Source organism: Lygodium microphyllum, chromosome 30 (genome assembly GCF_053477565.2).
Source record: "Lygodium microphyllum isolate KBCC chromosome 30, Lygodium_microphyllum_v1.1.10, whole genome shotgun sequence".
NCBI lineage: Eukaryota > Viridiplantae > Streptophyta > Polypodiopsida > Schizaeales > Lygodiaceae > Lygodium > Lygodium microphyllum.
The window spans coordinates 44,895,412-44,905,216 of record NC_141164.1 but is presented as its reverse complement, the minus strand read 5'-3'; the positions used below and the strand labels follow the sequence as shown (position 1 = coordinate 44,905,216).

General features: G+C 37.5%; 1 protein-coding gene across 1 annotated transcript in view; it reads right to left on the bottom strand.

Annotated features, from left to right (window-relative positions):
* Nucleotides 1-402: 402 nt before the first annotated feature.
* Nucleotides 403-9,805, bottom strand: part of LOC148009801 (zinc knuckle (CCHC-type) family protein) — a 61,495-nt gene continuing 52,092 nt past the window's right edge. The window contains exons 9-10 of the transcript XR_015689672.1: nucleotides 871-990; nucleotides 403-683 (exon numbers count right to left, since the gene is read on the bottom strand). The gene's annotated coding sequence lies outside the window, so the exon portion shown is untranslated. The remainder of the gene's footprint in view (nucleotides 684-870; nucleotides 991-9,805) is intronic.

Here is a 9,805-nt window from a genome sequence, read left to right as displayed (position 1 = left end):
CCTTTCTTCAATGCACATACAACCAAAGAACTATGATAAGCATGATGCATGTTTAATTCACAATAGTATGACACAATTGTTCATGTAAGAGAATTTTGAGCTTTGAGTTTTTACCTTGCCTTTTGTGTTTTGGGTTTCTTTTAACTTTGGAGTTTTTTGAGTTTTTCTCTCTTCTTGCTTCAATGCTCATACTGTCAATCATCCATGATAAGAAAGTTGCATCTATAACATTGATATACAAATTATTCAAGTAAAAAGAGTTGAGTTTTGAGTTTTAAGTTTTGTATTTTGCATTTTTGCATTTCTTTCACTTCAATACACACACAACCCAACAAGCATGACAAGCATGATGTATCTTCAATCCATAAAAATATCACATGGTTTGTTTAAGCGAGAAAAGTTTGAGTCTGAGTTTTGTGTTTTGAGATTTTTGTATTTTTCAAATTTTTAGTTTTGTATTTTGTGATTTTTCCTACTCTAATAAATCCAATCTCTTCAACTCTATCCAAAGAACCGGTTCCTTTTGATTCAACCTTCCTATCCTAGTCACGTGGGTTTTGGAATGCTAGCCAAAGACATGGACAATCAGTACCCCATCGATCCCATCCATGCCCATGCACAAGCCTTCTATTTTGCCACATGGAAAGAGTGTGAGAACATCAGTGGTTGCATCATCCTTGGTCCTGAAAACAAAACCAAAATATTGATTCAAATGCACCATTAGTCGAGACCTTGGACATGACTTTTATTCTTTCAAAAGTTATAACTCACTTTGGTGACAATCTCTCACTAACCAAGCATCGTCCTCTCTATCCCAAGAAAGTAATAACACAAGACTAACATTGAGACATAGTGAATTCACCAACTTACCTTCTTGCATTGTAGCCCAAAAGCTTGAAGGCTCGAAGATGGTTCCATGACCACAATCAACATGATCCAATGTCGTCGCTCCTTTGCATCCACCACCAGACACACCAACAAGTTGAGAAGCTACTAGAGAAGAAGAAGAAGACAATGAAGAACTTCACCTTCCCTCAGTCTCCCACTCAACACACCTCTCACTCACTCACTCTCATTCACTCTCAATAATGGAGGCAAGATGATAGAATAGAAGAAGAGAATAGAAAGCTTCAATAATTGCATTGATAAAGTTTCTGTAACATGGATGCACCAAAAGGATGAATACAACTAAGATCTCCCACTCTTATATAGACACAAATTAGGGTTAGGGTTAGGGTTTGCACCCACTCTACATTTTAGGGTTTGTGTCCCTTTTTCGTTTTAGGGTTTCCATCACTATGAATTAGGGTTTGCACCCTCTTTTGGATGTCCTACCCACTTTGTGGGTTCTAGGCTGGTCAATCCTCATTGAATGCTTGTACCTTAGTCTAAATAGACTAAGCCTATGCCAATCTAATCAAATACATGTATCCAATCCATGCAACACTTGCAGGTGTGATAAATACAATTGTGGGCGATAAATATGATGTGCATGGTAGTGAGTCCATGGAAGTGATCTCGAATCTCACAAAATTATACATCCATGATAATCTGGTGTCCATGAGTAGAACAATAATATACAAGTGCCCAAATAATATAATGAATCTCCATAAAATTATAATCTTTCCAAAAAATAATAGCTGACACTTGCACTTTGACCTTGCTTTGACCTTCTTTGCCCTTAGCCTTCACAAAATATTGTTAACATGGGTAGTTTGTAAATTGCTCGCAAAATGAAAAAAATATGAAATGAGGTCAAAATGCTAGAAGAAGTAGATTCCTTTCTTCTCAATGGCTTTGACATTTTGAATCTTTGAAAAGTTGTACATGCCATGTTCTCCTTCCTTGTATTCCTTGTTTTGCCAATGAGGATAGGGGCAATGAAGTGGATCTATGTTTGCATTAACATAAGAGTAAAGGAAGGCCTGCCATGTTGCCTTGTCACTTTCAACGATAGGGTACCTCCATTCTGGCTATGTTGGCTAAGCTTCCCATGGTTTCATGATGAGGTATCATCTTGTGGCACTTGTGGTCTGACAAGTTATCTTGAAGGCTTCAATGTCTAGTAGCCATATCCACTTCTTTGCTATGCTTTTTGTCCTTTGAATGAGCATTTGCACAATTCAAAAAAGGGTTCCTTGAACTTGTCTATCCATCCATCTTAAAATCAAAAATCACAACACTGCTAGATTCTTCTTGTGTCTGAAATCTCTATACCACCTCCTTAGGGTTTCCTTACTCTTCTTCTACTAGATGCTCTACTGGAAGAGGAAAATCAGTTACCTTCTATGGTTGTGTCCTCAGCTCCTTAACCATTGCATTACATGCTTTCTTTTTGCTCATGGGTTTCCTCAATTGGCTAATTTGTTAACTCTCCAAAGTCAAAGTCTAGTAGATCAAGTAGATTCGTAGGCGATGTCATGATGATGGGTGGCTCCAAGTCAAGAGGAGATTCTGATGGGGAGGGCTTAGCTTGTATGAGGTCTTATCTAGTTGGTTCTATAGTCATTAGGTTGACCTCCCTACCTATTCCATGCTTTCTAGTATGCTTGTGGCTATCCCAAGTTAGGCCTTGAGTTTAGTAGGGTCGAAAGTAGAATGTAGGCTCTGAGTGCTACCTCCTTACAGATCTCCACTATATTGAGGATGAACCTATAAGCATCAAGTTTAACTTTGTTTTGGAATTCTTCATATAAAGTAGCCCCTGGGTTAGTGGATAGCTTCATCAATGCTGATTCCCATAGTCTTTATGCTTCCCCTTCTTTTGAGTCTATTGTTGGGGGGTCAACCTAGTCACCATTGTCCTTTGCGAATTTTCATAGGTGACCTTCCACTGTTCTTTCTCCTATAAGTGGTGCTTGTGCTCTCTTTTCCTAATCTATAATATTTCCCTCTTGAGAGAGCTCAATTTGGAGTGTTGTTAGTGGGTATTTCATATCAACCATTAGTTTGTCTTGGCTATTTCTGCTAATTTTTCCTTTTGCATCATCCTGTTTTCCTAAATCTCTATGGCATATCCTACCCTTGCAAGATAACCTCTTTTTTGTGAAATTGCTTCTAAAGCTTCTTCTTTAAGATTACACCCTTTTGATAAGTTTCTTGACCCATTCCTATAAGGAGTTCTCCTTCTCTTTCAATTTCTTCTAGAATTCCTCCCTTAATAGTGTCTCTTTTTTAGTGAGATCCTTTGTCTTCTTCTATAGGGCATTCTCCTTTTCTTATAGTTGCTTTTGATATTTTAACTTCTATTACTCCATCTAGTGGTTATGAAAGTCTTGTACTTCTCTTGGGCCTCTTACTTCTCTTTAAGTGCTATTTCCCAACTCTCCTTGAGCTCTTCGTACATTTTTTACAAGGTTTCCAAATTGACCATATAGCCTTGTTGCTTAGGATGGTTCTAAGTGCTCTTAGCTTGTATACTTTTCCTAATGTGTTGTAGTGATGATCTCTACTATAGATATGGACTTGACTAGCTCTATTATTTGGTTCTATGATTGTTGTATCTACTTTTTCTTTCCATTTGGCTTTGTAGGTTCAACATGAGAGTTGAGTCACTTGGTGGAATCTCTTCTATTTTATCCTTTCTTTTTCTAGAGCTACCCTCTTCTTTTTCTATCAGAATCTTGCCCAATTATTTGTATAGGGACTCTTCAAAGAAAAGCCTTATAGTCCGATGATACTCTTCATGTTACCTTCTCATTCATCTTGTTTTCCTTGTTCCCTCTTGTTGTATTCTACTTAAGGGATTTTTCCAACAAAATTGTATCTTCTTCCTCCTCATCATGTTACCTTTGTCATTTTTGTTGCCCTAGTTACTCTCTTGATTCCTTTTCTTGTTGTTGTTCCTTTTCTAGTACTTGTAGGTTTGGTGGTGGGAGAGGGACAACATTGGCTCCTACAAAGATTCCCATGTGAGTGGCTATGAGGTGGGATAGTGCGCTACCATAATTAATGATAGTGTTTCTATCTTTCATGCAATTTAGTTTGCTAGTTGTCTCCCTTGAGTAGACCTTGTGGGCCTTGGCTAGGGATTTTGTGATGCATTCAATCCATAATGCATTCCAAACTTACTTCGTTAGGTTCCTTTTTAGGATGTCATCCATAAGCCACTTGGGTATTTTGGTCTAGGTAGTCAAGGGCTTGTTGTAGGTGAATAGATGAAAAAACACATGTGTAGTGACCCTTACCTCCTCATCGTATATACCTAATAGCATCAATATCTTTTGGTGAAGAATAGGATCCTTCCATTGCTGAGACACTTCCACAACTTTTATCCCCAAGGTTTTTCCTACCACATTCGGAGTGGCCTCAATTATGGATTCTCGAGTCATCCATTGTTCTCAACTTTGGATATTGAATCTGAGCTTAAAGACTTTCCTTTTGGGTAGCAGTAGAAGTTGGTAGCTTCATAAGCTAGAAAGTGGATGGGGCAAGACGTCGTGGCTTTGAGTTAAGTTCCTAGTTCACATTTTGATAGTTCTCCGAGGAGTGATTGGTAATGATTCACTAGTTTCTCAATGTTGCTCATGTTCCGAAATCAAACGTAGCCCATTTTGTACATGTTTATTGCCACTCCAAAGTCAACACATTGCTAGGCAATAAAGATGATTTTATCTTAGTTAAGGGTATCTTTGACAAGGATGGGCTTGTTCCCTACTCGTGCTTGTTCTACTTCCTACAAGGTCAAGGAAATTCTCGAGAGTTCTTCAAAAATGCTTGAAAGATCATCTCTCATTCGAATTTGTTCAAAAGTTTAACTTCCCAATTATTTTTATACATGAATACTATTGCATGATGAAATCCATAATTCTTACCCATCTTCTACCATAATTACAATAAATTGTTACTTGGTTGGGAATTTTGGTTGTTGGTTTGGCAAGTAGCTTTCTTGATCAAGAACTTGATATCTGGAGGTTGCAAGGATATTGGAAAATTTATATCGTTGGTCTCCCTTCCTCCTCTGCAAAGTAGGAGCAATCTTCCTAGCTTGGAAGATAAGGTCACATTGTGTGCAATATATTTTTATTTTGTAAGATTTATAGTTTTATTACTATGCACAATTGAAGGAGTGTTTTTTAATGTATAATGGAGAAGGATCTAGAATCCACCAGTCATAAAATCCTAGGTTGTACTCCAGGTTGGTGAGAGCATTTAGGTCAGTTGGTCAAACAAGTAACTCACAAAGATATGATGTGAGGTCATCCAAGAGTGAATGTCCATTGAATCAACTAGCAACATGGACCTCATTCTCAATTAGTAACTTGTAAAAGAGTGGGTGATGCAACGGCTATTTTGGAGGCGTCAATGTTGCGTGGGATTTGATGATTGCTCATAATGAAGAGGTCTCATAATATGCCAACTCATGTTTCAAGGAGCTAACAAGCTTCCTATATTTAGTGGTGGTGACCACTTTGCTTCCTAATGTGGTATCCTCATGGTGAAGTGTATACCATTTGTTCAAGAAGTGAGCAGGCTAGCCACAAAGTTGTTGTAAGTTGTCATCAACAACATAAGGAACTTTGAGGATTGTAGTTGGTAAATAAGAAGGGAGGATTTAACATCTTTTAACAACTTTTATGGTATTTCTTGAGTCAGTTGATCCAAGATTATGAGACTTTTGTGGAAGAAATGCTCATGTTCCTCCCATGTAGGGTGCCATTAAGAAACAAGCAACAGCATGTCAATGTCAGCCAATCCTAGATCTATCATTGCAAACAGTGCCAAACATAGGGTCCAATTGTAGAAAACAATCTATGGTGGGATTTTTAGTGAGTGAAAACAAATCCTCAACCATTTTGTAAATAGAGTGGCACTATCACGACACTCTCTAGGTGGCTAAGGGAGGAGGTCTATACTTGCTCTTCTGATAGGGGAAAAGTTTGTAGACATTGGCAAGGATCTCATCTTCTGATGGTAGACTGTCATTATTTGAGTATGTGATCAGGTCCAAGGACTAGTAATGGATTCATCCTATATGGAGCGAGAGGGTGGAAATGGAGGGTTAGGGAGAAAAGAGGTTGAGGAAGATTCTTGATCTTGGTTGAGTTTTGCTCATGGACTTGGTGAAAAACTAGTCTCACATACATAGAGTGAGTGATCAACCTGTGCTCTGTGAAATCCAATGCTAACAAGGTATTGTGCAATCCTGTCATGCCATACTCTGGGTTCTTGCTTCAGCCTATACAAGGCCTTATGAAGCCTACATACATAATCTAGATGACTCTTATCTACATAACTAGGTGGTTGTTCCACATAAACTTCCTCCCTTTGATGCAACCACTACTATGATAGCCCTTAAAGTTGCCATTTTAGCCATTGGAAAAAAAGTTTTCACATAATCAATACCGTAAGTCTCCACATACAATTTGGCAACTAGTTGTACCTTATAATTGTCAAATAGATCCATCATTGACCTTGTAAACTCATTTGGAGCCAATAGCTTTCTTACCATCTAGTAAATGCACTAACTTCCATGTATCATTATCCATAAGTGAAGTCATTTATTCATCCATAGCACAATCCCAATACTCATTATCCATTACATTCTCAAAACAAGTGGATTCCACATCGTGCACAACCTTAACCACCATATATGCATAGTGATGAGCTACATAGCTGTCATATATCAATCATTGTGTTGGCTTTCTTACTCTACTTGACTTTCACAGACTTGGATCACTTCAAGGTGCTTTAGCATCCTCTTGTGCCTTTTGCACACTAGATGTTTTAATAGAAGGAATTCCAAGCTTCTCATCTAAACATTGCTTAGAGACATTTGAGAAGGAATCAACATCAACATGAGAGAAACCTGATACCACATATGTCATAATAGGTGAGTCCCTAACTTTCCCTTTATCTTTCATGGCATCTATAATGTACTTAGTGGAGTAACATGTGATCTCAATCTACCACTCCAAGGTCTATTAATAGAATCATAACTAGGAGACTCTTCTAGTTTACTTAATGTCTATGACTGTTGACATGTTTTCTGCACAGCCACACTCTTATGCTCATTAACCTCAATTGCATTCTATACATTACTATACCAACTATTCATTTCATAAAAAACAACATCCTTGCTAACTCTTAGCTCATATGTAATAGAGTTATAGCATCTATATCTCTTCTACTTAAGAGAATATCCAACAAATATATATTTTTCTAATTTGAAATCCAATTTATTGTGCAACTCATCAGGAATATGCACATAAGCAATACATCCAAATACTTTCAAATGGAATAGATTTGGCTTTCTACCTGTAAACTTCTCTTCGGGTGTCATATCATGTATAGCAATAATGGATGTCCTTTTCATAATATATATAGCAGTAGCAATTGCTTCAGCCCAATAGTAATTAGACAAGTTTCTTTCTAACCTCAATGCATGAGCTATCTCTGCAATATATTTTCTTTTCTACTTAATAATCCCATTTTGTTGTGGACTATATATATATGTATACTACGTTTGTATACCATTCTTTTGTAAAAAAATAAAAAACTCATTGGAAAGAGATTCTCCCCCTCCATCCAACCTTAATATTTAATATACAACCCTATCTCCTTCTCAAACAAAGCCTTAAAGCTTTTAAAGTGAGTGAACACATCACTTTTCTTACGCATAAAGTAAACCCATACTTTGCAAGAGTATGATCATAAATGAAAAAAACATAATACTTGCAACCACTTAAAGTTGCAGTCTTTGTAGAATCCCACACATTAGAATGTATCAATTCAAGTGGCTACTTACATGCATGCCTTTCATGTGGAAACATATACCTTGCTTGCTTTTCAAATTGACATGCTTCACATACTTTATACAACCCATCAACTCTAAACTTGAGCAAACTATCTACAATCTATTTTGACTACATGTTTTTTAGCCACTGCACATTCACATGATCAATTTTCTTATGCCAAATTTTAATATCATCCACAATACCTGAATCTTATGTAAATATGACAGCATCCATTTCAAGCAAACTTACATCAAGAGTAAACAATTTACCAGCACGTTTCCCTTTTGTAATCAATTTGCAATCATTTTTTAGATCTTCTACATAACAACCATTAGATGTGAACCGAACTTGCAATCCATGTTCTACCATCTAAGCCACATAAACTAAATTTTCTATAATATTTTGTCTATGTGGCACATTAACCAAGTACTTAGTTTTACCATCCTACATACTCAAAGAAACATTTTCAACATGAGCAATGGGGTGAGTTATATCATTTCCTATCTCCACATAGCCTGGAGACTTTGGACCGCACGTCTCTCTAAACCACTCTATGTGATAAGTCATGTGGTTAGAGGCACTTGAGTCTACATAATATACATCATTCTTTGAGAGACACTTGAATCTACATACCATATGTCATTCTTTGATGAGCCATCAACAATCATATTATTCATAAAGTACTACATAACGGATAAGTATTCACTTGCCACTTCACAAGCTATAACCCCTCTTCTTGCCCACTACTCCACTGGCAACTCAAGTGGCAATGAAGAGCTATCTCATGAGTTAGGCTTGCTTGGAGTGCTCCCTAAAGCTACTCCTTTTGCCAACTCAAGGTAAGGGGAAGGAAAAGGACTAGTTGTACACCAAATTTTAAAAAAAGAAAAGACGAGAAAAGAAATAAAGGAAAAAATAAGAGCTGAAAAATCATTGAGTATGCACACCACCTAGGGGGTCCTCAAATGGAGGGTATTTGGTGATTTTGATTGTTGGCTCCATCTCACCCCCCTAGGCCTTTCCCCCACATCTCATTCAAAGTCCTCAATGGCAAAACATCCCAAGGAATTTGCAAAACTATCACCATGAATACCACATGAACAACTATTCACCAGTTGGGTCCTCCAGTGTGGGACAAACCTAGGAAGCCTTGGCATGCTTAGTATAGATGCAAGTCCCAATTACACTTCCCCCCACTCACTTCACATCCAACTTTTCCTCACATGTACATTCAAGGCACTACAAAGAGCCTCCAATCTCCACCTATTCTTCATTATCACATGACCTCTTACCCCCATTTGCCATTTCATTCAAGTCCCAAGGATTTTCTAAGTGCCATGGGACTCGCACTAATTAGTAAGGGGGGTAATATTAACCTGATGCAAGTTCAGTAAAGCAAAGAGCCCATATAAAATTGGAAAGGATGGGAAGCCAACCAAAAGCTACAACCAGAGCTAAAGAAAATTTGAAAATTTTGAGATGCAAGAATTCCATGAAGATCGAGAATCTGAGCCAAGAGCTACCAAAGTCCCAAGAAAATCTAAAAATAGCAAGAAAATATATTGATTCGTACATTTAAATTATTGGAACTGGTTGAACGTTTAAATTATTTTGAGTGTTGGGATTACTCCCATGCAATCCCAATTTAATGTGCATTTAAAATCATTAAAATGAGTTAATCGAGAAAAATTAAGCGAGAAGGTCTGAACAAGTCACTTGTGGTGCTACGGATGCATATGAAAGGAGTTCTTGGCTACAAGCACTTTGAAAAAGAGGACATTTCTAATTATAAACAAGAGTCCCATATTTAAGGTGGGAAACAACCTTAATTATTTAAGGTCCCATATTTATGATTCTTGTGGTTGCAAATTCTTTCTTGGTGTGTCAAATGTTTCTATGGAACCTCTCTATGCATATGTGCGTGTGTCTGTGTGTGTGTGTGTGTGTGTGTGTTGCTAATTGAGCTTGCCTTGACTCGCTTTCCTGCTCTCTGAATCTCATCTCCTCACCCCTTCTTGAGCCGAGCTTGAGTTTAAGAGGTTGATGGTTTGTATCAAAGGAGAGCTTGA